Here is a 23,238-nt window from a genome sequence, read left to right as displayed (position 1 = left end):
ACAAACTAATTTTTAGCACTGAAAAATCGAACTTGCCAAAAATCTTATTATAGACTTGCAGAGGGTCAAGAAGGATCACAGCTGCATTGTTAAGAGCACTCCAATTAAATACAATCAATTTGATTAGTTTATGTCTTAACCTCACCATCATTTTACCATCAGTTTTTATGTCCTGCAGATTCTAGATGCTGATAGGTCGCCTCAGTTCCCCATTTTTTCCATTACCAAGATTTCATTATGCACGTTAAGCATGTTTCCATTTGCCTGAGGTACACCAGGGGCAGGGAAGCATTTTTCAAAGATAACTCATTTAATATTAAATGTCAAAATATTACTCACTTCTTTAGCAAGATCATGCAGCTGCAACCTGGAGAATTAATTTGGGATGGTGTCTCTGTGGAGTTCAGGGCGTTGGTCTAAGCATACCTTTTGCTAAACAAAAAATCATTGACTTACCCAGAATTTAAAACATTGTATGGAACTAACTAAAGGGCAATAACGAACAGCTAAACATATAAAGGAAGTGTTTTTTAAGCCAGAAACGCTGTGATTAATTATGGATAAAACAACCAGGGGAACTGCTCATTACATAAAGTAATGAAATAAGTCTACTAGCATGATAACAAAAAAAGTGGAAATGACTGTAGGCTTTGTTTTGAAGATTATCACCATAGCATTTCCCTTCTGCACAAGCAATCAAGAGCCCATTGAAGAGAAGAATCATGAATACCCCCCACTTTACAGACAGAAAATTGATGTAGGAGAAAAAAGCAGGCTGACTGTTTATAAGACACTTGCTTCCTGTGTTTCATTGGAGGCGATTCCTGGTTTACATTCATGTACATTCATTTAAATTAATGTAAATCAGGTTACAGACAGCCCTTAAATGACATGACCAAGGATCTGTGTCAACAGAGTGAACCGTCACCTGATGCTCTCCATCTCAGCTCTGAAAACTTGTAACACAGGCTTCCTTTTCATGGGAAGACTGAAATTCACTCTTGATTTCCAAGAAGAGGGGTTTCCCACTGCCCGCACAGGTAATTGTTTCAGAAGCAACAGAGGTTGTCCATCAATGAACCGTGCATTTATCCAAAGAATAAAAAAAAAAAAGATGATAATTGATCAGTTCTTAAGAGGGATTCATTGTTTATGTCTCTATTTGGGGGATAAAGCTTGAGTGTTGTTAGGTTTATTTCTACATGCAGATACATTGATTTTGTATTAAGAATATCCAAACTGGTTGTCATTCAGAAGCAGTAATTCTGCTTCCAACTTACATCCTTTCTTATCTTAAAAACTTTCAACAGTCTTTAAACCCAAACTGACCAAGCTCTCCACAACGTAGTGTGTTAATACACATTTTGGAGTAGGCAAAACACAGTTACCTTTACAGATTCACCCCAGCTCATTCATTACAGAAGCCATATGAAACTTATTTTGCTATTAAAAAAAAAAAAAAAAATAAGAGGAGAGAAATTGAGTTGTCCCATGTTTCTTAAAAATGGCATTTGAATTTGATAATGGTCACCCTTTTGCTTATAAAACAAGACAAGGCCAAAGTACTCTTTAAAATTCTATGCCAACATATGTCAACGCATAAGCGTTGGTATAGAATCTTAACACCTAACAACCATTTCAGTCCCTCTGTTTAGTTCCATTATTTAATAAACCAGTTAAAGTTAGCTAGGCTTATTCACAGGACCTAAAGTTTCTTCCTGAAATCCAGGACTTGCAGTATGGCCTTTTTAAATGCTCTTCTGTTAAGTCTTCCCTCTCTGTTCCCTGCAAGAGTCATCTACCAGATCATCTTTCTGCTTGGCTTTCTTTAACCCCATGATTTCCTCTCAGGACCTTTATTTTGAAAATTGCTGCCTTTGAGCCATCAGGTCATTTTTGGTGCCCCGAATCAGCCTTCAACATATTCTTTTGGGTTCCCATGTATTTTTTTTCTTTGACCCTCTGCCTGCAGTGGAAAATAAACACCTCAAGAATGCTCTTGAGGTTTGCTCTACAGCTCCCCTCTAGTGTTGGCTACAAGCCAGACATCTAGGTGGGGCCTTATAACCCCAGGATGAACTACAATAAATCCGTAGCAGTAATAAGAAGGAGTTGAGAATGCAATACTTGCTTCTGTTTCAGAAAATGGCAAGCAAAAATAAAAATGGCTTTCTTATGGCTATATGCAAATCTGAGATCTGAAGCTATACCTAATAACTGCCCAGTACCAATCGCTACAACTGGCACAGTCCTACATGTTATGGTACTTAGACTGCACAGTGATGGATACAATATAAATACATTGCTTTTCCTATAAAAATTATAACCTTTGGGGTGCACTTCATGGACATCATACATGTTGGCACAGCCACTAGCATACAAGAAATTAGTTTCCTGCTTTTGACAGGTCTTTATTCTATCCTTCACCATGATTTGGCTCTCACAAATAGTCCATGATATGCTCCAAGCAATAAAAGGTTTTAGCAAAAATGTTCAATTTCCAGAGAATCATTTTCCTAGTATGCAATAATGATGAAATACAGAGACTCCTCTAGTTCCTATGTAAAGAAAAACTGGCAATGTTTTCATCTGTGTCCAAGTCACACAATTCTATAGGAACTGATAGCAAAGTCCCTTAAATTAAGACATATCTGTTTAACTTTAACAATAAAATTAACATAGTTTGGGGGCTCTCAAAGATAGGTACAGAGAGATAGTGTTTGTTCTGAAGGGCTCGCTATAGAGCTCTGGGTACGTAATCAGATGAACTTTCCAGAAAAAAAGCTACATTTCCCCAAAGCCAACATAATCAAAACAGATTCTCACTCTGAACTGGTTCAGTACTCCTCTATACTGCTCTTTCACACAGTTTTGCAGGTCATACAAGGAGCTGGAAAAATGCAACTCTTTGCTAGATCCAACACTGTCAGGTGGCTGCTCATGCTGGCACTGATGTTCTAGCTGACAAGGAATATCACCACGCCCTATAAAATGCATTACACAGTACAATGATTATGCATGTTAAAGAAAGAATCATTGCTGCAGGAAAAAATAAGCCTTAATTATAGGTGAGCAAGTAAATTCATAATAGTGTCTCCCCATTTAAGCTTTCACATTTTGTTTAGTTCAAATTTGTAATGCATCTTTCTCATTAGGATTTTGAAATTTCAATGTTTCTCTGACAAACACTTCTTTACAGTACTTCACCTTCAAGACTGAATAATTTAAAAACAGTTCAGTTGACCCATAGGATTTGACCCAATCTGCTTGACATCATATGCTGTCCTTTAGAGTGGTCACCATCAGATCTGCCTGAAGGATTGATAAGGTCTCAGTTGCTGCAACATGCAGTAATTTAATTGCCACAGAGGACTCATCCTTGTCTTTACAGTCAAGTACTGCCTTAAGCCTGGAAGCTCAATATTCTCTCTCTAATGTTGTCTTGATCAGTTCTAATTCCAGAGATGCTTTTTGTTCATATAAATAAGCAATCTGCATTTAAGCTGAAAACTCTAAATATGGAATATTAAAATCAAGTGGGCATATAGGTTGGATTACTGTTCAAATTTTTTAGTGTAACATTTGCTCTTGATAAATATTTTCTCTGATAAATCCTGAGCACTAAATATTGTCATTAAATAAACATAAATGAATTGTCGATACCACTCAACTGAAACTCACTTTTGCATATGTTAACCAGTTTTTGAAGAATTTCTTTCTTTCTTTCTTTTATGGATTGTCTAATAACACCATGTTTTTACTGTGTTTATTTGGCTTTGTGATGGATACATTTCACTGTTTGACCCTTCATGGCAAATCAGACTACTCTATTTCGACAAGGTGGCTCCACTGAGAATTTAGACTTCAAACAATAGGATTTTATTCCAGCCACCATTTTATTAAAATCAAGAATTAACATGACTATTCAGCTTTCAGCAATCCATTGCTGTACACACCTTCATAAGGACTTCTGTTTGATTAATGAATATGTGGTTTGGCCTGAAGTACTGTGATACTCTGATTGTGTTTTTTGACATGCCTTTTTTTTTCTGTCATGTGTTACACAAGCCTCTTCTGATATAATGGTTATTGCAGTCACAAAGATTGATAACTTAAGATGATAAAACAATTACTAGGATGAAAGTACCAGCTTTACATTTTGTGTATCCTAATAAAACGCCAGCATTCAAAGTACAAAATTATACTACAGAAGCTAAACTCTCCTTGAAATTCCATTATGCAAATCACAGTTGTTTGTTGTCCCACAAAAGTGTACTGGAGGGGTAAGTCTTTTTTGTAAAAGATTAAGAAAATTCTGACACTTCCAATCTTTTTAATTAAAACTCTGCTCTCATGACTCATTTATGTCACTTTAAAATGTAGACGTAGATCAAGCTAGGTTGTGGGTGTGCACTGATACTATGATTTACTCTCATTTGCTAACCAGACTTATCAGTTAAAACAATTTAAAACACATGGGATTCTTTTTTTCTCAAACACAGACTAACAGGCAAAAGCGAAACGGATTTAACCCCTCCAGTTTGAGAGTTGCGTGGGATTTAGCCACACAGCTCTCATTAAAGTCAACAGAAGTTCAAATCCATGGGTGCGGTATGGCACCCTTCCACATAACTCCCATAAAGCTGGAGGTTTTGTGTGTCTGTAGGGGTAGGAGGGTGAGCAAAAATACCTTATCTGGTGGGAGTCACTGCCATGCTGACTTCAGTGGAGAATCTGACCTGATACCTCAGCTAAGCTACAACCCAGCAGGTAGACAGGTTGGTGGGCCAATATCCAAATGGTGATTTCCCCCTGAAAGTATGGAGCAAGTGGAGCTTATGCCCTTCAGAGTAATCCACTTCTTGTAGCTATTCTCAAAAACAAGCCACCTGTGACACACTGCACCAACAATAACTCGTGAGTGACCTTAAAGGGCAGTCTCACGTTGGGCTCATTGCTGTAATCAATCTGCTGGTCACAAAGGCACAGACTAGGCCAAGCAGTCAATGCCACCCCTTGACAGCAGCAGCAATCGAAGATTCAGATGAACCTCTTAACTCTTAAAGTCATTAATGTAATGCAAGCAAAACTCATGAATTGCTGAGACCGTTTAGTATGTCAGGTTGGCCATAACAGCTATTATGTTTGTGCTCTATAAAAGATCTGCTCCCTCTTTACATTTGAATGCAACTCAGGGTGTTGGTTGTTGCTCTTTGAAAACCACGGATGGAATCCTGGGCCCATGGAAGAATATGGGAACATTGCCATGAAAGACTTTACCCCATATGTGGTTCTGGAGATATATACCTTCCTAAAACAAACTTTCCTAGAGGGCAAAGACATTTTGAACTTTTTAAAAGGCTTGCAGCAGTGTTTCAACTTGTCCCAAGCTCTATTGCCTTTTGCATATTTTCTCAGTTTCGAAGAGAGCTTGGGAAAGACTTCCAGGAACTGATACGTAAAACCAGGCTCTGACTCCTGCATTTCAGCTTCTCCAGCAGCTCCTGCTGAGTTATCTGAGCACAGTCCTGGGCTCTGCCTCAAAATCTGCTCTGTGACCTGGGGTAAAGTTGCTTACTCTCTCTCTTCCTCAGTTTTCCAATCTTAAAACACAGCTGATAATGCCTCCTTTCTTCTGTGTCATTCCTGTCCACAGAGACCATCAAGCTTCAAGAGAAGGTCTCTGCTACAAGGCGGTGTTTGTTCTGTGCCTACAACACAGGGCTGAGATCCCACTAAAGGCTCTAGGGGTACTGGGCTCTAGGCCAAGATTCGGATAAGCTTGGCTTTTGGTTCAAACAAAGGTTCTCTCTCCTCACAGGCCATCACATTCATTTATTTTGCCCTGTGGTGAAGTTAATGTTACATCTGTGATGTCACAGTTGTTTCCATGACAACAGGTTTATGACTTCAATGTAAAGTCAAATGGAAGGAGAAGCTCAGGGACATGAAGGAAAGCTCTTACTCAAATCAGAAACATCTGACACAACAACAGAGAAGAGAAACAGCCAAGAAGGTACATTTCTTTTATTGTTATACATGTTTGTGGTTTCTTCTTAAGTTTTCAACAATGTGTACTTCTTCCATCACATGTTTTAATAGCTACCCTTCCACTTACGGTTCTTTAGTTAAGGCTGTTTTCTCTCTTCTTTTAACTCAAAAAATAAATTTAATACCATTTGTTTAACTAGTTAATGAATGCCTTTGCCTTTTTTCAATTAGGTTTAATTTAATAGGAGTAAATTTGACTTCAGTATAGTCTTCTTTCTGATGCCAAATATGAATGATATTATCCCTGAACAAACAGGGGAACTGTTAAAACTGTGGCTTTCCATATTTAGCAGAATAGGTTTTCAAAGAAGAAAATTTAAAAAAAAAAAACCACATCAAAGTTTTTTGAAACACGGATTTTAAAAAAAAGTTGCAAGAAAGCAAAGCTATTATGGAATAGAAATAAATATTAGGCAGGGTAATGTAAAGACTCAGAAACTTTTAATTCTGTGTTTTTTCCTTTGTTTGCTGTTTGTTTTTTCCTTGAACAGCAACCTCTTCAAACACAGACGTCCCTCCATGGATTCAGGTACCACCAAAGTACAGATGGCAAAGTGGCACTGATATGGCTCAGTGTTTGTCCAATGTGGCAACCTTCACAGGAGCTATCCCTTCTCTAGTTTCAATAAGGAATTCCCAGGAGCATCTAAAGGTGGAGATGATGCCTAAAGGAAGCCTGTGAAGTTTACCGTCCATCCTTGTTAGCAAGTCTAAACACATAAATTAGTCAACTCAAAGACCCTGAGAGCCACACTAAAAACTCGGATGGATAGCAGTGCTTATGTTATGATTTGATTCACTGAAAGTACTTCGTAATCACTGCCAATAATAAAGCCATTAAAGTTTCAGTTGAAAAGTTTTCAGGTAGCTACTGTGTAACCAAAACTGACTAGGTTTAGCATGTTATGTCTCTACTACACTGCTTGGTTCACAGATAGTTGATTGAATTAGTTAATTAAGATAAATAGTTAATTAAGGCTGGAATTTTCAAAGAAGCCACAGAAATTAGGTAACCAAATTCAATGAGATGTGTGTATTTAACTCACTTAGACTCCTTTGAAAATGCCAGCTATAAATGCTCACCTCTTTAGCTGCAATTATTTGTACTCACAGGATTATGAGTGCAGCTGTTTATAAATGCAGAAGCATGGCTGCAAAAGCAGACATGGCATGAGAACAGAGATTTGTCCATGCATAACATAGTACATAAACGTATACCAGCAGTGGCCGTACATTTAAACTACGCTTAAAGTAAAAATACCAGTAAAGTTAGTAATATCTCTGAAACCAGTAAGAGCTTCTTAAGCTTACCTAATTAAAATCAATTAGATATACGTACTCAAATATACATGTGCACATATTTATAATATATATAAATCTATGTACATATGCATATATAAAAGTCTATGCACATATATAAAAAGCCAGATGTGAACACGAGTGTAGACAATTGTTTGGCTTTGTACGCATTTTTTCTTTGCAAAACAGTAAATTGTGATAGTATTTGCTACTGGGAAAAGGAGCGGCTAAGCTGATGTAATGTCCATGATCTTAACAAAGTATATGAGGAAATGCCTTTCTTAACAGGTATATAATACAGGCAGTATGGAGGCAGTGTTTATTTAAACAATATACAACGAAGCACTGTAGCAAAAGTATCATCTAGAACAGGAACCATCTGATAGATTAAGTAGTAAAAATAACAACCTAAAAATGCTATAAAAAACAACCCTCCAACCAACAAAACCTGGCACCATATCTTTGTACCTGACTGCAAGGTGAAAGGACAAAGACAACAGGTCTGATAAAGTCTCTGGGTGTTAATACTAAAAATAAGGCATAGCGATCCAATTCATCCTGGGTGCTGGGTCCTACTAAAGCCATTGGTGTTACCCAGGGGTACTATGACATAAGCAGTTAAACCTTGACCCTACTGAAGTGAATGACAAAATGTTGGACCTACAATTGCCTTCCCTGAATGTACTGCAGAGCTTTCATTGCCATGACTGCAGCCTCACTCAAAGTCCTCTGTCTTTACGATTACTACAAACAGCAAAGTCCATTTTGCATAAATGAGACAAGTATTAGCTTCTTATCCAGCAAAACACTTTCGGACGTGAGTAACCTTAGGCCTACAAATGCTGTGGGTACTACTCACGTGCTCAGAGATACACATGGACTTAGGCACTTGGTTATGAAGGGAATCTCAAAAAGGAGGATATATCCCGAGGCTGAAGAAGTGGGAATGAAGAGCATCCAGCCAAATCCTGTTCATTCGTGGGCAAGGGTTTTTTTCTATTAAAACCTGCCAGGACTTTAATTCCATGCATTCACAGCAAGAGTGCTGACCCATAAACAAATCCAAAACATACAGAAGATCAATTTCTTCTAATAAGGAGGGTCAGTGACTTTCCATTAGAGTGAGTGACTGGGTTCTCCGAACCCTTAAGGTGTTGTAGAGCAGAGGAAAATGAGGTTAGCTGAGGAATCCAAACAGATATACGGCACATATAGACCTTTAGCTTCACTCCAACATCCATATGTGGCCATAAAATATAGCTTCTTAAGTGTAAAATGTATGGATTTCCCTCTGCAACAAAGGCATAAAATACCTCGCTCCCAAACAAGTATTTGAGCATACGAACATGATCTTTCACTTCATCTAGGACTACCCACCCAGTAAACCAAGCTGTATTCTTTCTGGGTGGCTCAGAGAATAGCATATTACAGTGGAAACACCCATTTATTTCATTTACTGCCATTTATAATATTTTCCACTATTTGCAGATAATGAATTCATCCACTTTTTGCCAAGATTATGTAGCCTGTTTTATAGCCAAAATTATCCAGAATCCTTCTAAAAATGTGTTACCCTTCATTTTCCATGATTGCTTAGTGGTTCTCTTGGAGCAGGACCAAGATCAACCATATTAACAATGCACAGCAATAACTGAACTGTCATACTCCTACTCTCCTAGCAGCAGGAAAAGTGCCATCGAGCTCGTCCCTGAAGTATGCACAATTCAAGACCATAACTGCTCAGGTTAATTAAAGCCATTAGATGAGAAATGAGGAATTACTTTTGGAGTTCTTTCTTCTACAAGTTCTACAATGGTCTTCTCATAAAGGTAGATACATTTCAAATTATCTGATGTTTTCTTGGCGCCACCAACTCTTCAGTTCTGCAGGATAAATTGTATTTGTAGAATATAAAACAACGAAGACCTACAATGTGTGACACGCCTGAACAGACCTAGCTCTTGACCCTGTAAAGACACATCTTTAGCATTACACACCATGAATAGTGCTTTCAGAGTCATTGGGACCACAGACAGCGGGTAGAACACCCTGCGACCAAGCCCATGCATAGGGCACTGTATAGCTGCACCAAGCCACAGGCAAGGCAAGTTGAAAAAGGTAGAAAGGGACAAGCCTTTTGTGGGACGATGTGTATTGGGTTAGTGCTGATTTCTTAACAGACAACTTCCTGCTCCCTTCACTGGCTCAGCTGTGCTGGCATGCTATGGAGGGTGGAGCTGCAGCACCATTCACTCCCTGCTCTGCACAAGGGGAGAGGAGAAACAGGCCGGTCACATCTGCTCTCCCCTTGTGCAGGGTCTGGCAGTCTGAAAATCCCATGCAGGGGAGAAAGAGGGCTCCTTGCCATCACCAGGCTCAACAGCTGGGCCCAGCATGTAAAATGAAGTAAATGCAAATCTTTGCAGGAATTCCTTAGTGCTCAGCCTGAGGGTTTGATCTTGGAGTGAAGTAAATCTAGCTCAGGACCCCCAAATGCAAGAAGCAATTCTTGCCCAGATATTCCAGTGGTCAGTGTTAGCAGTGATAATAGAAGTAATCAGACCAATAATTAAAAAGGCTAAACAAAACAAATTCACTTTCCTTTTTTTAATAATTTTATATGAAAAGAAAATTAGTGTGATAAATATCCTAACAGCCAAATAGTCTTTGTTTCTTAACACTATCACTATTTTCTTTGGCATCACTGGGAATCTCTTAGTGGGAGCTAAGAGGAAGGAGAAACTCTGGCTCAGCAAGAGGCTCTGTAGCAGCCAAAATCTGCTCTTCACCCAAATCACCATTGATCTGCAAGACTGAAGCTGAGCAGCTGGTACTGAACAAGCCACCATATGTGACTTGGGAACAAGGGGACGTAGGGGAGCCACACAGCAGGTTGAGTTATGGCCACTGGAACAAAACAGGTTGTCATGATATAACAGAAGATTTCTTAGCACTGATAACTGACAGTACTACAATAAATATTAACACTCCAAACTCCTACTTGGATTCCCATAAATACTCCAGACTTTGCCAGGAACTCCTTTCCCTTTGGCCAGCCCATTATCCAGTTTTACCATACATAGCTAGTTGGGGTCTTTGTAATTTCTCCCTTCTTCTGCATGCAGCACCCTGGCACCACCACTTTACTTCTTCCTATACAGCAGGCTCCACTGATATCACCCAATCTGGCCTGGTTTAGACTTCTCCAGCCAGCCCAAAACATACAGATTTTCTCCATTTTGGCTCCCTCCCAGTAACATCTTGAGGCCCTAATACTCATCCAGGTGATGTCAATGGAGCAGGATCTCAGCTGATTAGCTTTATTCAGGCGAGTTTGTTTAATCTTAATCTCTCTCTTTCTCTTGCCGCCTTTTTTTTTTTTTTTTTTTTCCTCCAGGCTCTTTGATTCCCTTTCTGGTTCTTCTCAGGGTCTCCAAGTTTCAGGCACTTCTCTAAACACCCTCTAATGTTTTGACTTTTGATAGTTAAATTTAAACAAAACTTAAAAGGTTTTCCAACTATTTTTACTCATTCTCAAGAGTCATTTGTCAATCCCATAGAGAGCCTGGATACTCCCTATATAAATGGATCACCCTGTACATGTGTAGCTAATGTGTAATCTCCTTTATCCTACAAAGACAAGAGTCTGGCCCCTTCCTTCTGGGTAAAGCAACTAGAAGCCACTGAATCTTTCCTGTTCAAACATAACCACTTTTAGGATACGTCCTGCCAAACCCACCACTAGGGTCACAATCAGTCCAACTCTGGGCCTTCAAGGGAGTTAGGGTGCCCTCAAGGATGCTGCGACATGTTCCAGTTACAAAGGTAATCATCTTATTTGCCTGGGCCTCCTGTGGTTGACACTCCAGTCTGGACATCTGCACACCAACTCTTCCTATGTCAAAGGTATATTTCCTTTCAAAGCCCAGCTGCAGGCTGTGTGAGCTATACACAGGCTGCTCCGCTTGTCTGTCCAGTTCCCCTGGCAAAAATTCTGACTTGCACTTCTTGCACTTACTGGAATCACAGAGAGGCATATGAGAAGGAAATGTGTGACCTCTCAAATCCTCTAAACATTGTCCAGCTGCCCCTAAAAAGGTGCCCTGACCTGAATTCATTTTTTTACTTTATATTTTAACAGACAACTACTCCGTGCTTTTGTACAAAGCCATAGGAATTTTATTCTTGGACCAGCAGATAACCACAGCACATCTCTCCCAAGTTTCCAACCCCACAACCATTTTTCTTAATTTTGAAACTTTAAAGGAAGAATGCTGCTTTGGCTTCACAATTTTACACAACATGTTAGAACCACGGGAGAATGTTACAATACCAAGCCACATGAAATGGAAACATTTGAACAGACCTTTGGGCTGGATCCGTTGCCTCCACCAAGCTGCACTCAGCCCATGACTGAAGAGTATCTGGCTTGGGTAAAAGACAGTTTTTTGTGACCTCAAGTCCTGATGGTCAGCAAGAGTGGTTTGACCTCCTAGTGCAATTAAGAACTGCCTCAAATCTGCTCAGAATTGTGTCCCTGCCTCAAGATCTCCCAGGGACTTTCTGATAGCTAGTGATAACTGAGGCCCTACACACTTTGCTGTACACGGGACCTGGGAGTCACCCCAGCTTGCTGACATGAACAGCTCTTTCCTAACACCTTGGCAGAAGACTCCTGAAGCTGGCTCTGCAGGTTTCTCTGCCAACATAGCAGTGCAAGGAGACCAGAACAGTTCCAACGAACTGTTTCCCCTAAGAGGAAATGAAAAGAGAGACTGAAGCCACTGGCAAGCCATACATTAGACATTTTGGTTAAAAGCAGCTAGACTGCACTTTGGAATGACTACTTTTTGCAAAATGCTTTGTTCTTCTGTGTGCATTTTACCTCCACAATTCATTGCTCCAGCTATAGACAATGCTTTTATTTTGGTCCTCTAAAATTGTTCTCTTCTATCATAAATTTCCACATCACAATAGGGCTTAAAATACTATAGAGGTATTTAAGTGATGTTCTGCTCCTGTACAGTAGCTGTCTCAGTCATTGCATTTCAGAAGGACACAGCCCAGTTATAAGAACGATCCAGGAATGTGCATGGAGAAAAGCATGGTTAACAGGGGTCAAAACCAGAGATTTAAGACAGATGGACTTCCATATGACAGGTCTGTACTGGGGTCTACATAGCTCAGATACTCACCAGTGGAGTTGCTTTTGCAAGCACAGTGTTCAGCCCTCGGCCACCTGAGGTATCCCATCTCAGGCTGATCATCCCTTAGGCTGGGCTGCTCTGCTTCCCAGAGCAGGGCTAGCTATTCCCTGGTCCCTCTTGCCTTCAGAGGAGTAGACAGCCACCACCCAGTATTAGTTAGGTCAGGAGCCCTTGCCATTGTCCTAGGCACTAGTAAAACATATCACAGTATCTGCCCCAACAACTGGAAAACTACAAATTTAATGTAGGCAAAGTTTTAGTAGGTAGTACTACTGGATCACCTCTCTTGTATAGAGACAAGTGAAGAACACAGCAATTCTGTGACCTGCCCAGGGTTATGGACCATCTTGAACTACGCCCTGTTAACAGCTAGCCCACTGCCTTCTGCAGAAGGTCCTTCTGCCTCCTATTCAGAACACAGTTCAATGCAATTTGAGCTCATCCTACAACATCACTTAAAACAAAATAAAATCCCCCAATCCTGGATTTGAAAATGCTTTGCAACACAAATGCTGTAAATACAGAGAGAAGCCAAGAGTAGGAGCAGAATGAACTTATGAAACAGATGCAAGGAAAGAGAGAGATCATTTCAACTGAGATGGAGAGCTGATGGAAAGATAAAGGAAGTCTTTCCAGGTGGCTGGAGCTGTAAGAAGCCTTTTACTCTGAAACTGGCCATACTGGATAAACAGAGAGAAGTTTTGGGGTGATAACTTGGCTTCACTAAGGTCCCAGAAGACAGTTCTTTTCAACAGGTCATGGAGAGGCAAACTGCTGGTGAGTCCTCAAATGATGTTGAAAGTGAAAAAGGCCCTGCCTGTAAACTCAGGTTGCACAAAAGACAGCCAATGTCATCTGGCAGAATCACTGCAACTCTTTTGGGAGCAGCCCAGTAAAGTACTGACAGCCATGTAAAGGCAGTAGCAGCACAAACCTCACCACAGGATAAATGCTTGAGCACTTAGTCAGCCATTCCAGGTGGGGTTTGCAGACTTGGTCGAATCTGCATGGCTTTGTTGTGATCAGCACCCCACTCTGACCAGTCTAAAGTGACCTCAGAAGTGTCCCTACAGTTGTAGTCACATCTATAAATCACAGCACGGATGTGTCCAGTGATTTTGCAACACACACCCCGCACCCCCTGCACCAACAGTTACTTTGTCTTCCTTAGCTTTGCATGCTTGGAAATGGCTGAGAAAAACCTACAGGCTAACATCTTTTGAAATGGCTTTTAAGGGCTCTTTTTTGTCAGATTCCTCACCTGCTCTGTCAGGATGTTCTTTTAATGCCTTTCATATTTCCCATGAAAGACCATAAGCTCCCAAAGCCCCAGCATATCTGCCATCTCAGCGCTATCAGGAAAGAGCTGATGAGAATATGATTGTCAGTGATGATTACAAGTACTTTACAAACACAGGAAAGCATGTTCTGCATTAATTGCTAATCTATTTCAGCCAATTTGGCACCATGACAAATGCAACTGGTTGTATCTAACAAGCCAGGGGATCGGGAATAATTCTGTTTCAGTACAGTATGTCCAGGGAGAAGAATCAACCATTAATCCCAGGTGACTAGTTTCTTTATAAATGTATTAGCAACATAATGGAGGGTTTTTTAATGGGATTATAACCACACAAGCAGACCCCAAGCAGCTGCTCTGCTAGTCAAAGGGAACATGGCTGACAATAAGATTTGAGAAACTGAATGAGGGGAAAATGGCAAACCTCTGGCATGGCACACTTAAATGACCTTACTGCTTGAAAGGAATTGGATAGTGTTGCATACATAAAAAGAAAATCAACTATGATTAAAGCAATCTCTTTGGGCATGCTCATTACTACTTTCTGCCACTGATCCTCTGTCAAAAGCAGAGAAAATGGCCAAATCAAGAACTCATCTTTTCATATACTAGGGATAGATTTTAAAGCCAAAAAAATTTCACTCATGTACTAAGTAACTGAGGGGTCATTGTCAAGATGGCAGAGCCTATGTATCATCACACAACCTTTGTGTTCCTTCTTCTGCAGAGCTGAAATAATTCTTCATTCTGAGCACAACTTAACAGCTCATTGTTGTAAATATAGAGTGAGCAAGCATATCTTTGAGTGTGTGTGTGCGAGGAGCGGGGTTGGACTAGGTGATCTTTAAAGGTCCCTTCCAACCCAACTCATTCTATATATGAATATATACAAACGTACATAGAGAAAAGGAGAGACAGCCATGAGGCAGCCACTGGGAATGACCTTGCAATGGCATGAGCTGGAGAAGAAACAAATCTCATTCAGAAATGCCAGGACTGTTAAAATCACAGGGCTATATTCTGTCCATGGTAATACCTGGGTTCCCTTTCTTACTATAACTGAGAGATGGTACTGTAGCTTACTAAAGAAATTTCTTTTCTTAAAGTTGGTAGAAGTAATGAAATAGCACACACACCTCAACATACAATATTTACATATTTTTTGATTCATCACTTGTTTGTAGTTTGGTGGCTTGAAGCTGAGGCTAGGATTTGGCTCTGTGGCTTTGAAAGGAATACAGTATGATATAATGCACATAACTGTTATGGAATACAAGCACTGCAGTATGTAGCTGGTCTAGCAAGGACTACTTAGATGGCTTGACATTAGCATTACAAAAAACACTTCCGAAGTTCAGATTTAACTTGCGCAGTTCTGGGATTCTGTTACTGGAAGCCCTTGGTTCAGGGTGGCAGAATGAATTGCAAGAGTATTTAAGTACTTATTTAACACTAAAATACGCCTTACATCACTCTGAAATGTTTCTGCTGGAATCAGCTGAAACAAAAGGCATTGACTCTCCTAGCCTGACCAACCCACACTGCCCATCTGGAATCCACGGATGCTAACAAAATATCCCTAGTGATTTCAATGGCTTGGGATCAGACCAACATTTTATTCTTGAACACCTCTTAAACTTTCAAGGCTTGACCTCAGGACACCCTGGCACCAGTCCAGGTGACATTGTGCTTCCTTTTAAGCAGCTGCATGGAGCACTAAGCTTGATCTCCTATTCACCAAATGCTGCTGAGCCCATGACAATGGCACAGGAAGTGTTTAAGATACATGTTTATACACATGTGCATGCGTTATCAGGGATACTGAGCCATGTAAAAGTTTAACTGGCCTCAGTTTTCATGTTTGCGGTGGCTAGCTAACAAGGTTCAATAAACTCTTTCTATCACACCGTGATGGATTCTGCATGCATCACCAAATGTTGGCAAGTATCTAATAGTGTCCTTCAAAACAATTTCCAACTGTGTAAGTGCACCATCCTCCAGCCATGTAACCTGAGCGTCTTCCTGCCTTTTCTGTATGACATTAATCACTGTTACGAAAGCTTCACATCTTAGGTCTAGTTGGTGATGACACTTCTGTAGGGCACATAACAGTGGATGTAACATGATCCCCTGACACATTTACATTTTACTAATGATAAGCACTGGCTGTAATGCACTAAAAATACTGTGACTGTGCGGAGAATTAAGTGTATCTCTGGTGCCTGATTCAGGAGAGAAGTTAATGCTATGATTAAGTCCATGGCTAGTCAGGACAAGACAGCTTATGTTTAAAGAGAGCTAAGTACGTCCGGTAGTACCATCCTGAATAACACCAACCTCCAGAACTGGGTCTGTACCAAGGCTGTGGAAGAATATCCTTAAGTTGCTAAAAGCTCCTAGCTGTCTGACAGTCAAAGGATAAGACAAGCTTTTTTGAACTGGCTTTATCGTAAAATGTAGCAACCTGAGTAATTTTAAACCTAATTTTTAAAAAAACCTGTAACAAAAGACTACACTGCACACATTTCTTCTCTTTTACAGAAAGAATGAAAAAGTCTGCGCAGGACAGCTATTAGGCACACTGAATAACACACTGCTGGCAGGGAACTCAGGGAGTAGTTATAGGTGCCTATCCAAATCCTTACAAAACTGACTAACAAATGCTGGAATTAAAAATGAAGACTTGCAGGGAGACGGGGGCTTTAGACAGCACAGTATTTCAGATCAGCTTACTGAAAGCTTAAAAATATAACCAGCTTTCAGTCTGAAATGCGTCAGCAATCATTTCTTTTTTATCAAAACACAATTAGGCTGTGGTGAATGACAGCATAAATCTTAAATAGGAAAGATACAGGATAAAAGACCACCAGGGTGGAACATAACTGTAAACCTCTCCATAAAACTACATTTGAGTTCTGATCATATACACAGGAACTCCTTTAAATGATCCAGCAAGAATCTTAACTCACTGACTTCCAAAGAAAGTGTTACCAATTAAGTGGGAGAAACTTTAACAGTCAATTTTAATAACACTAAGAGATTCACCAATCAATTCCCAGCTCAAGCTGAAGTTTTTACTAGAGACAACTGGAACCAATTTACATGCTTTTATGTTGCGTCTAGACTTTAATAAATGGTCTAAGCACGGAGCAATTCTATGCCAGTATCAAACTAGTTTTCGTGTATACTGAGAAATGCACCAGCTCCTCTAAAATTCTCCAGTCTTTGTGATTTTAAATGCTCTCTTGAGAAATTATAGCAAAAGTTACGGAGTATATTACATAAGCAGCACTGTGAGCACTGCTCACGACACTTACCAAGATAGTGATGCCACAGATTGTCCTCCAGCTCGTTGCTTTAATCTAAGACTCAAAGGGTGCAGAGTCAGCCCTTCCCTCCCTGTAGTGTGAAATGGAAAAGCTCTTCTGTTTACAAGATGTTATTCCCATTGAGTATTAACCCAAGTCCGTCAGACAAAGAACCCAATACGGAACCACCCAGGACGACTACAAATATTTAACTGATGGCCCCAAAGGGTGAATCTACGCAATTATTCAAACACCTAAAAACCTTATCTTTTTACTCTGTCACTCCTTCTCTGTACCTCTCACCGTCCTGATTAAGCCGTACTGTGCTAAAGGACCTGAGCATCCAGTCAGTCCAGCAGCATTGATACAGAGGAAAACAAAGCACCTGGTTGATAGATTGTTTAAACATTGCAGAGCCTGCCACAGCACATGCAGTAGTACTCTAACTATATGAGACTCACCACTATGGCATCACTTTGATCATTGCTGTAGGTCATGGAATCACTCTGAAACCAAAACACTCTTGTTATAAAATTAAGTTGAATTACCATTTAGGGAGCTCTGTTGTATTTTTTCTTTCTTCCTTCCCTTCCTTCTTTTTAAACATGCCTGTCAGGAGTGTGAAATTGTATGCATTTATCACTACTCTGCTGAGCAAATCTTGTTAAATTAAGAAAGAGATATTTAATTAAATTAATTGATAAACATTCATATACTTGTATTCAGAGGGCACTGTATATAATTTTAATTTTTAAAAACTGAGGGATTGCTTTGGTGATTCAGAGTCTCTGAAGTTGTTTCCCACATGTTGATGTCAGATTAATAAAACTCCAGGGAGTTCTGCCTGCCAGAGGTCTGACAAAGTTGGGCCTCCTGGCTTCTGGAAGCAACGCAAGGATTTACCTGCTACTGTATCTTAGGAAAAGGCAGCAAACAACTTTGAAAGTGCTCCACTAGCTTAGTTGCCACCACAGATATCAGCCATGAAACCCAGGAAGTGTTGTTTCCCATTTTGCAGTAGCACATAGTCCTTTGGTGCAGCAATGAGTGTACAGTGCCCCATCTCACACCTCCCTCCTCCCACTAGTCTGCTGTGCAAAGAACTCCAGGCCATGCGGCCACCTGCTAACCTACACAGCGTGCACCTGCGTACAGGGTCATGCATGCTCTGGAGGCTATTGGTTTGCAATTGGGCAGCACATCTTGGGGATTGTCTTTGGAGCTATTCTAAACCTGCGACATAGAAGGCCTCTTCTGTTAAGTACAGTACAAATACACAGAAAAGAAGTCTGCTTCAGGGACAGGACAGTTTGGGCAAACAGGACAAAAGGAAGGAAGGAAAAGGAAGCAACAAATAAATGAGGTTACGTGTCCAGACCAGCACCTGCCAGCCCTTTTCCCTGTTCTGTTCACAGGAGTGGTTTATCCAAGGTGTTACTCAAAATTGCTGCCAGAATGAGCAAAGCAGATTCATACTTGGGCAGCTGGAGTCCTGACTTGACAAAGTATCCCTTGCTCTCAAGGATTGATTTTGCTGAATGGCAATAACAGCTTGTAAAAATCAAACAAAAAACAAATGCACCACAAGTTGCAGTATGCTGGGATCGCATGGGGTACTGTAAGCAATGCTTTTTGCAGACAGGGAATGTTATTCATCACAGTTGTCAGTGGTGGGCAATTTAGTCACCTTTCAGGGGACTCACTCTAACATAGGATCCCCGCCAACATAAAGAATTAGTCAAATCATTGTGTTTCTCAAATTTGAAGGATTTTTATCCTTCTGTCTCCTTCAGAAAACATACCAAACTTTGGGACATCACAATGGTCTCCGTTGCTGAAAATAAATTACTAGCAATTAAAAACCTTCTGTTTCTTACATACCTGCATTACACAGAATAATATACAATGTAAATATTCACAGACTTTTGAGGAAGCATCATGATCTTCAGACCTGACCTTCTGAATAGCATAGGCCAAAGCACTTCACTTAGTGGTCACTGCCTCAAGCCCAGATCTTGTGGCTGAACTGTAGCAAGTCATTGAGAAAGACATTCATCTTGATTTATGAGTACCAGTCTTGATGTGAGAATGCCACACAAAGCAGTTCCTGTCTTGAGCTTCATGCAATGAATTGCAAAGTTAAGCTAGTTCATGGGTTTGAAAGGCCTATAATCCAGTAAGATTCTCTCTCAAATTCCAGGCGGAAATAGTGTGTAGGTGGTTTATAAAACTTCCTTTCTACAGTGACCCCAAATCTAAGCAAAAGGTCAGAATCATTTGTGTTGCTTCAAAGGCTCAATTGTTACTCAGGCCAACAAGTTAGCCATGAAAAAAACTATATTCAATTCTTCAATCTATGACATAGCTAAGATAAACATGGTGAAAGATTGTTATTGTTTACTCAAATTCTTTCTCTACTGAGAGAAATTGTAATACCATTTTTCAGTGCATTAATTGCTTATGGTTCTCATGCCATGGTTTTTATATCCTAGGTGCTAATAACTACGTTTTGCTCCCAGATACATACGTGACCAATAGGCTTTCTTTATAGAAATTCCAAAACAGGTGGATGAAATCCTGGTGCCGGTTAAAGTTCAAAGGAGTTTTGCCAGAGTCTGTACCATCAGGACAGTCAACAGTACCGATTCCAGTACCAATTGAAGTACCAACTCCAGCATGGACTGCCATGAGAAAATTAATCCTTTTACTGGCATCAGGAAGTTTTCTGTTATGTGACCATAACTCCCTGGCAAATACAATCTGAAATGTTCTAGTTTCATGTAGGGGAGACTATACAAGTCTGCACCTCAATACAGCCCAAGGACCTGGCTGTTGCTCTGTATGTGCCTATGTCTAGTAACACGTCTTCTCACACTGCTATTTGTTGTTGTTACAACACAACGCAAGACATAAAATACATATGTGTTACACTGCATAAAAGACTACTACTACAATGACATTAACTGCTCATATTTTAGTGTCAGCAACTGAAATGGAGACCTCACAATACAAGTATCTGAGTAACAAGTGCTTAATGGACAGTACCCCATAAGACTTAAAAACAAACTAGACAAGGCAGGGAAACAAACAGCAGAAGACTGAGAAAGAGGACTTGATTTACTGATGGCCACACAGCTCATAGCTGCAAAAATCACAAACTGGAAAAGAAAGATCAGAAAATTAACATCTACTATTTCCCAACAAGTATTAATCATTTAAATGGCAGGAAGTAATTTATTAAGTTACAGGGCCCTTGAACTTCAGTCAATAGCCATTCCATTTCAACCTGGAGTGTACCTACCAAACACACATAAGCCCAATGGAAATGTTCTTTAAAATGCAAAACGTTGACTGAAGCTTTATGTTTACCCTTTCAAGTCGTGTAAACCTGAGAATAAATCCACCTGCTGCCCTACCTTCAATGAGGTCGCTAAAATATCTCCCTTTTATTTGCAAACAGCTTAGTGGCTACCAAAGAGCAGTCACCAACAAACTTAATCCAAACAAAGATTAATTCCCAATTAATCACTGAGAAGGGTTAAATCAGCATTAAAGAAAATGCCAGTTACTGAAAAGTGAGATTTTTCTGTAGTAATTTATTGCAAACTTCCATGCTGAGGCTAACTAGAATTGGACAAAAGAAGATTTTAAAATTTGTGAAAAGTAAAGTGAAAGACCATAAAAACTAAGAAAGTAAATAAAACAGAACAACAAGACGGACAGGGAATCAGGAAAGATAACAATAATGACATGTCCAAACATAGCACACATTTAGGCAATAACCTGGGAATGGGAAGAAAGGAGCAAAATTCAGCTCTATGAAAAGTCAGTTCTAAGTAATTTGAAAAGATCTGAACACTATCCTGTTTTTTTATTTAACAGTATATCAAAGTTCAAGTAAGACAGATTTACTATCAATGATAAGACCACAATACCTTTAACAACCCATTTATTTTTCCTCAAAATATCCTACAAAATTTTCCTAAGATTTGCAAATCCATCCACTAAAATAAACAGTTGCTAAGTGTTCTTTACTGTAAGTTCTGCCTGTAAAGAGTCTCAGAATGGAGACAGTAACAATCTTCTAGCTGTGTAGCACACTGGCTTCATTGAAGGTACTTCTGGCATGTGTCTCTGAGAGAAAACTAAGACGAGCACTACATAATGAACTCTCTGCCATCTACACTGTAATAAATAACCAACAACTTAGATAGAGGCTGGTAGAAGGTCGAATCCTCCTTCTTGTGCCTCAAGAGACAAGGCAGCAAGAAGTTGAGCTCTGTACCACAGCTTCTCTCTGGAGACGTGGGGCTGACATAAGCTGACTCACAGTGCCACAGAGGCAAGTAACAAAAAGGACCTTCTGCAGATGGATGAGTTGCTGCATTATAGGGAATGGAGGATGGAGCCCAGCTGGAGATGGAAGGGCACACAGCTTTCTCTGGGCTAAAATCTTCTGCTTTGAGGGAGTGAAAATGTATCCAAGGAAGTACACGTTGAAAGAAGAAAGGCCTTCTTCACAAATTCTCATGGGAAAGCCCAACTTCTCATTAGGCAACAACCTGGAAGGAAAATTTTTGACCTGGCCTGGCCCCAACCGGAGCTGAGTATGAAGTTCTTTCCCCGCCTAAACTTTAGAAATGCCACCTTTAATAAAACCATAAGGAATATAAGCCAATACAGATTTTAATGAAAAACAACTGTTGCCTTAGTCCAACAGCCTTGAGCTAAATATTTTACATAAGTAACTCAATAGAATTATGCTTCTTGATCTTATTATTTAAACAGAATCAAAATTTTAAAGGGTTATTTTTTTTAAAAAAAGAGCAAGTGCAAACTAAATAAAAAGGGAAAAATGACCCAACATAATAAGAGTATGATCCCCATATTGATCAAGCACCATGAGCTGAGCTCTGTGCCTTTTTGGTACAAGCAATTCCATGAGCAACCCTTAGAGCTTCCCCATTGTGCTGCACCACTGTAAATTGAATTGGTGGGTAGCTATATAGTATAATGTGGTGTTCTCAGAGCCACTGAGACTTGGCTTTACTCCACTCCCGTTTACATCAGTAAGAGTCTGACAATGAAATTCAATGAAAGAAAAGGCAAATTACAGAGTCCAGGGTTTTTTCCAGTGTGCTCTCCTAAGTAAGACCTGCTAACACTGTATAGACATTTATGTGATGTTGTTTGCTGGAGCAGTTGCAGTGACATGCTTGTATTCTTTGTTATGAATTGACCATAATGACAAACACATCTGTCTTCGGCAAGGAATGTTATTTAGGGATTGGAGAATGATGCCTTTTGCTTGAAGCATTTGCTCAAATGGTGTGTTTTTCTCTGACTTTTTGTTTCTATTTTTAATAAGGCAAGGCAATACCAGGAAGAGAAGAGAGGGAGAAAGAAAGAAAGAGAAGAGAGCAGGGAGAGGAAGAAAGAAAAAGGATGAAAGAGAAAGCAATAAAGTGCTAAAGAGAGGAAAGAAAGAAAAAAAGAAAGAGAGGAAAGAAAGAAAGAAAGAAAGAAAGAAAGAGAAAGAAAGAAAGAAAGAAAGAAAGAAAGAAAGAAAGAAAGAAAGAAAGAAAGAAAGAAAGAAAGAAAGAAAGAAAGAAAGAAAGAAAGAAAGAAAGAAAGAAAGAAAGAAAGAAAGAAAGAAAGAAAGAAAGAAAGAAAGAAAGAAAGAAAGAAAGAAAGAAAGAAAGAAAGAAAGAAAGAAAGAAAGAAAGAAAGAAAGAAAGAAAGAAAGAAAGAAAGAAAGAAAGAAAGAAAGAAAGAAAGAAAGAAAGAAAGAAAGAAAGAAAGAAAGAAAGAAAGAAAGAAAGAAAGAAAGAAAGAAAGAAAGAAAGAAAGAAAGAAAGAAAGAAAGAAAGAAAGAAAGAGAAAGAAAGGCAAGCAAAGCAAGGCAAGCAAAGCAAGCAGCTGGTGCTGAAAGTGAGCAAGACTCTTTCTCTCTCATTTTCTTCTGCCTTTTAATAAATCATTGTAGCAGCTTTGTGACAGGTCTCTGTTATCCATAATGCCCAAGCAAACAGCCTTTCTTTCAGCCTCTATTCAGTTGGCTGCCAGGGAAGCA

The sequence above is a fragment of the Leptosomus discolor genome, chromosome 2, assembly GCF_034619465.1.
Source record: "Leptosomus discolor isolate bLepDis1 chromosome 2, bLepDis1.hap2, whole genome shotgun sequence".
Classification (NCBI taxonomy): Eukaryota; Metazoa; Chordata; class Aves; order Leptosomiformes; family Leptosomidae; genus Leptosomus; species Leptosomus discolor.
Note: the sequence above shows the minus strand (reverse complement) of the source record.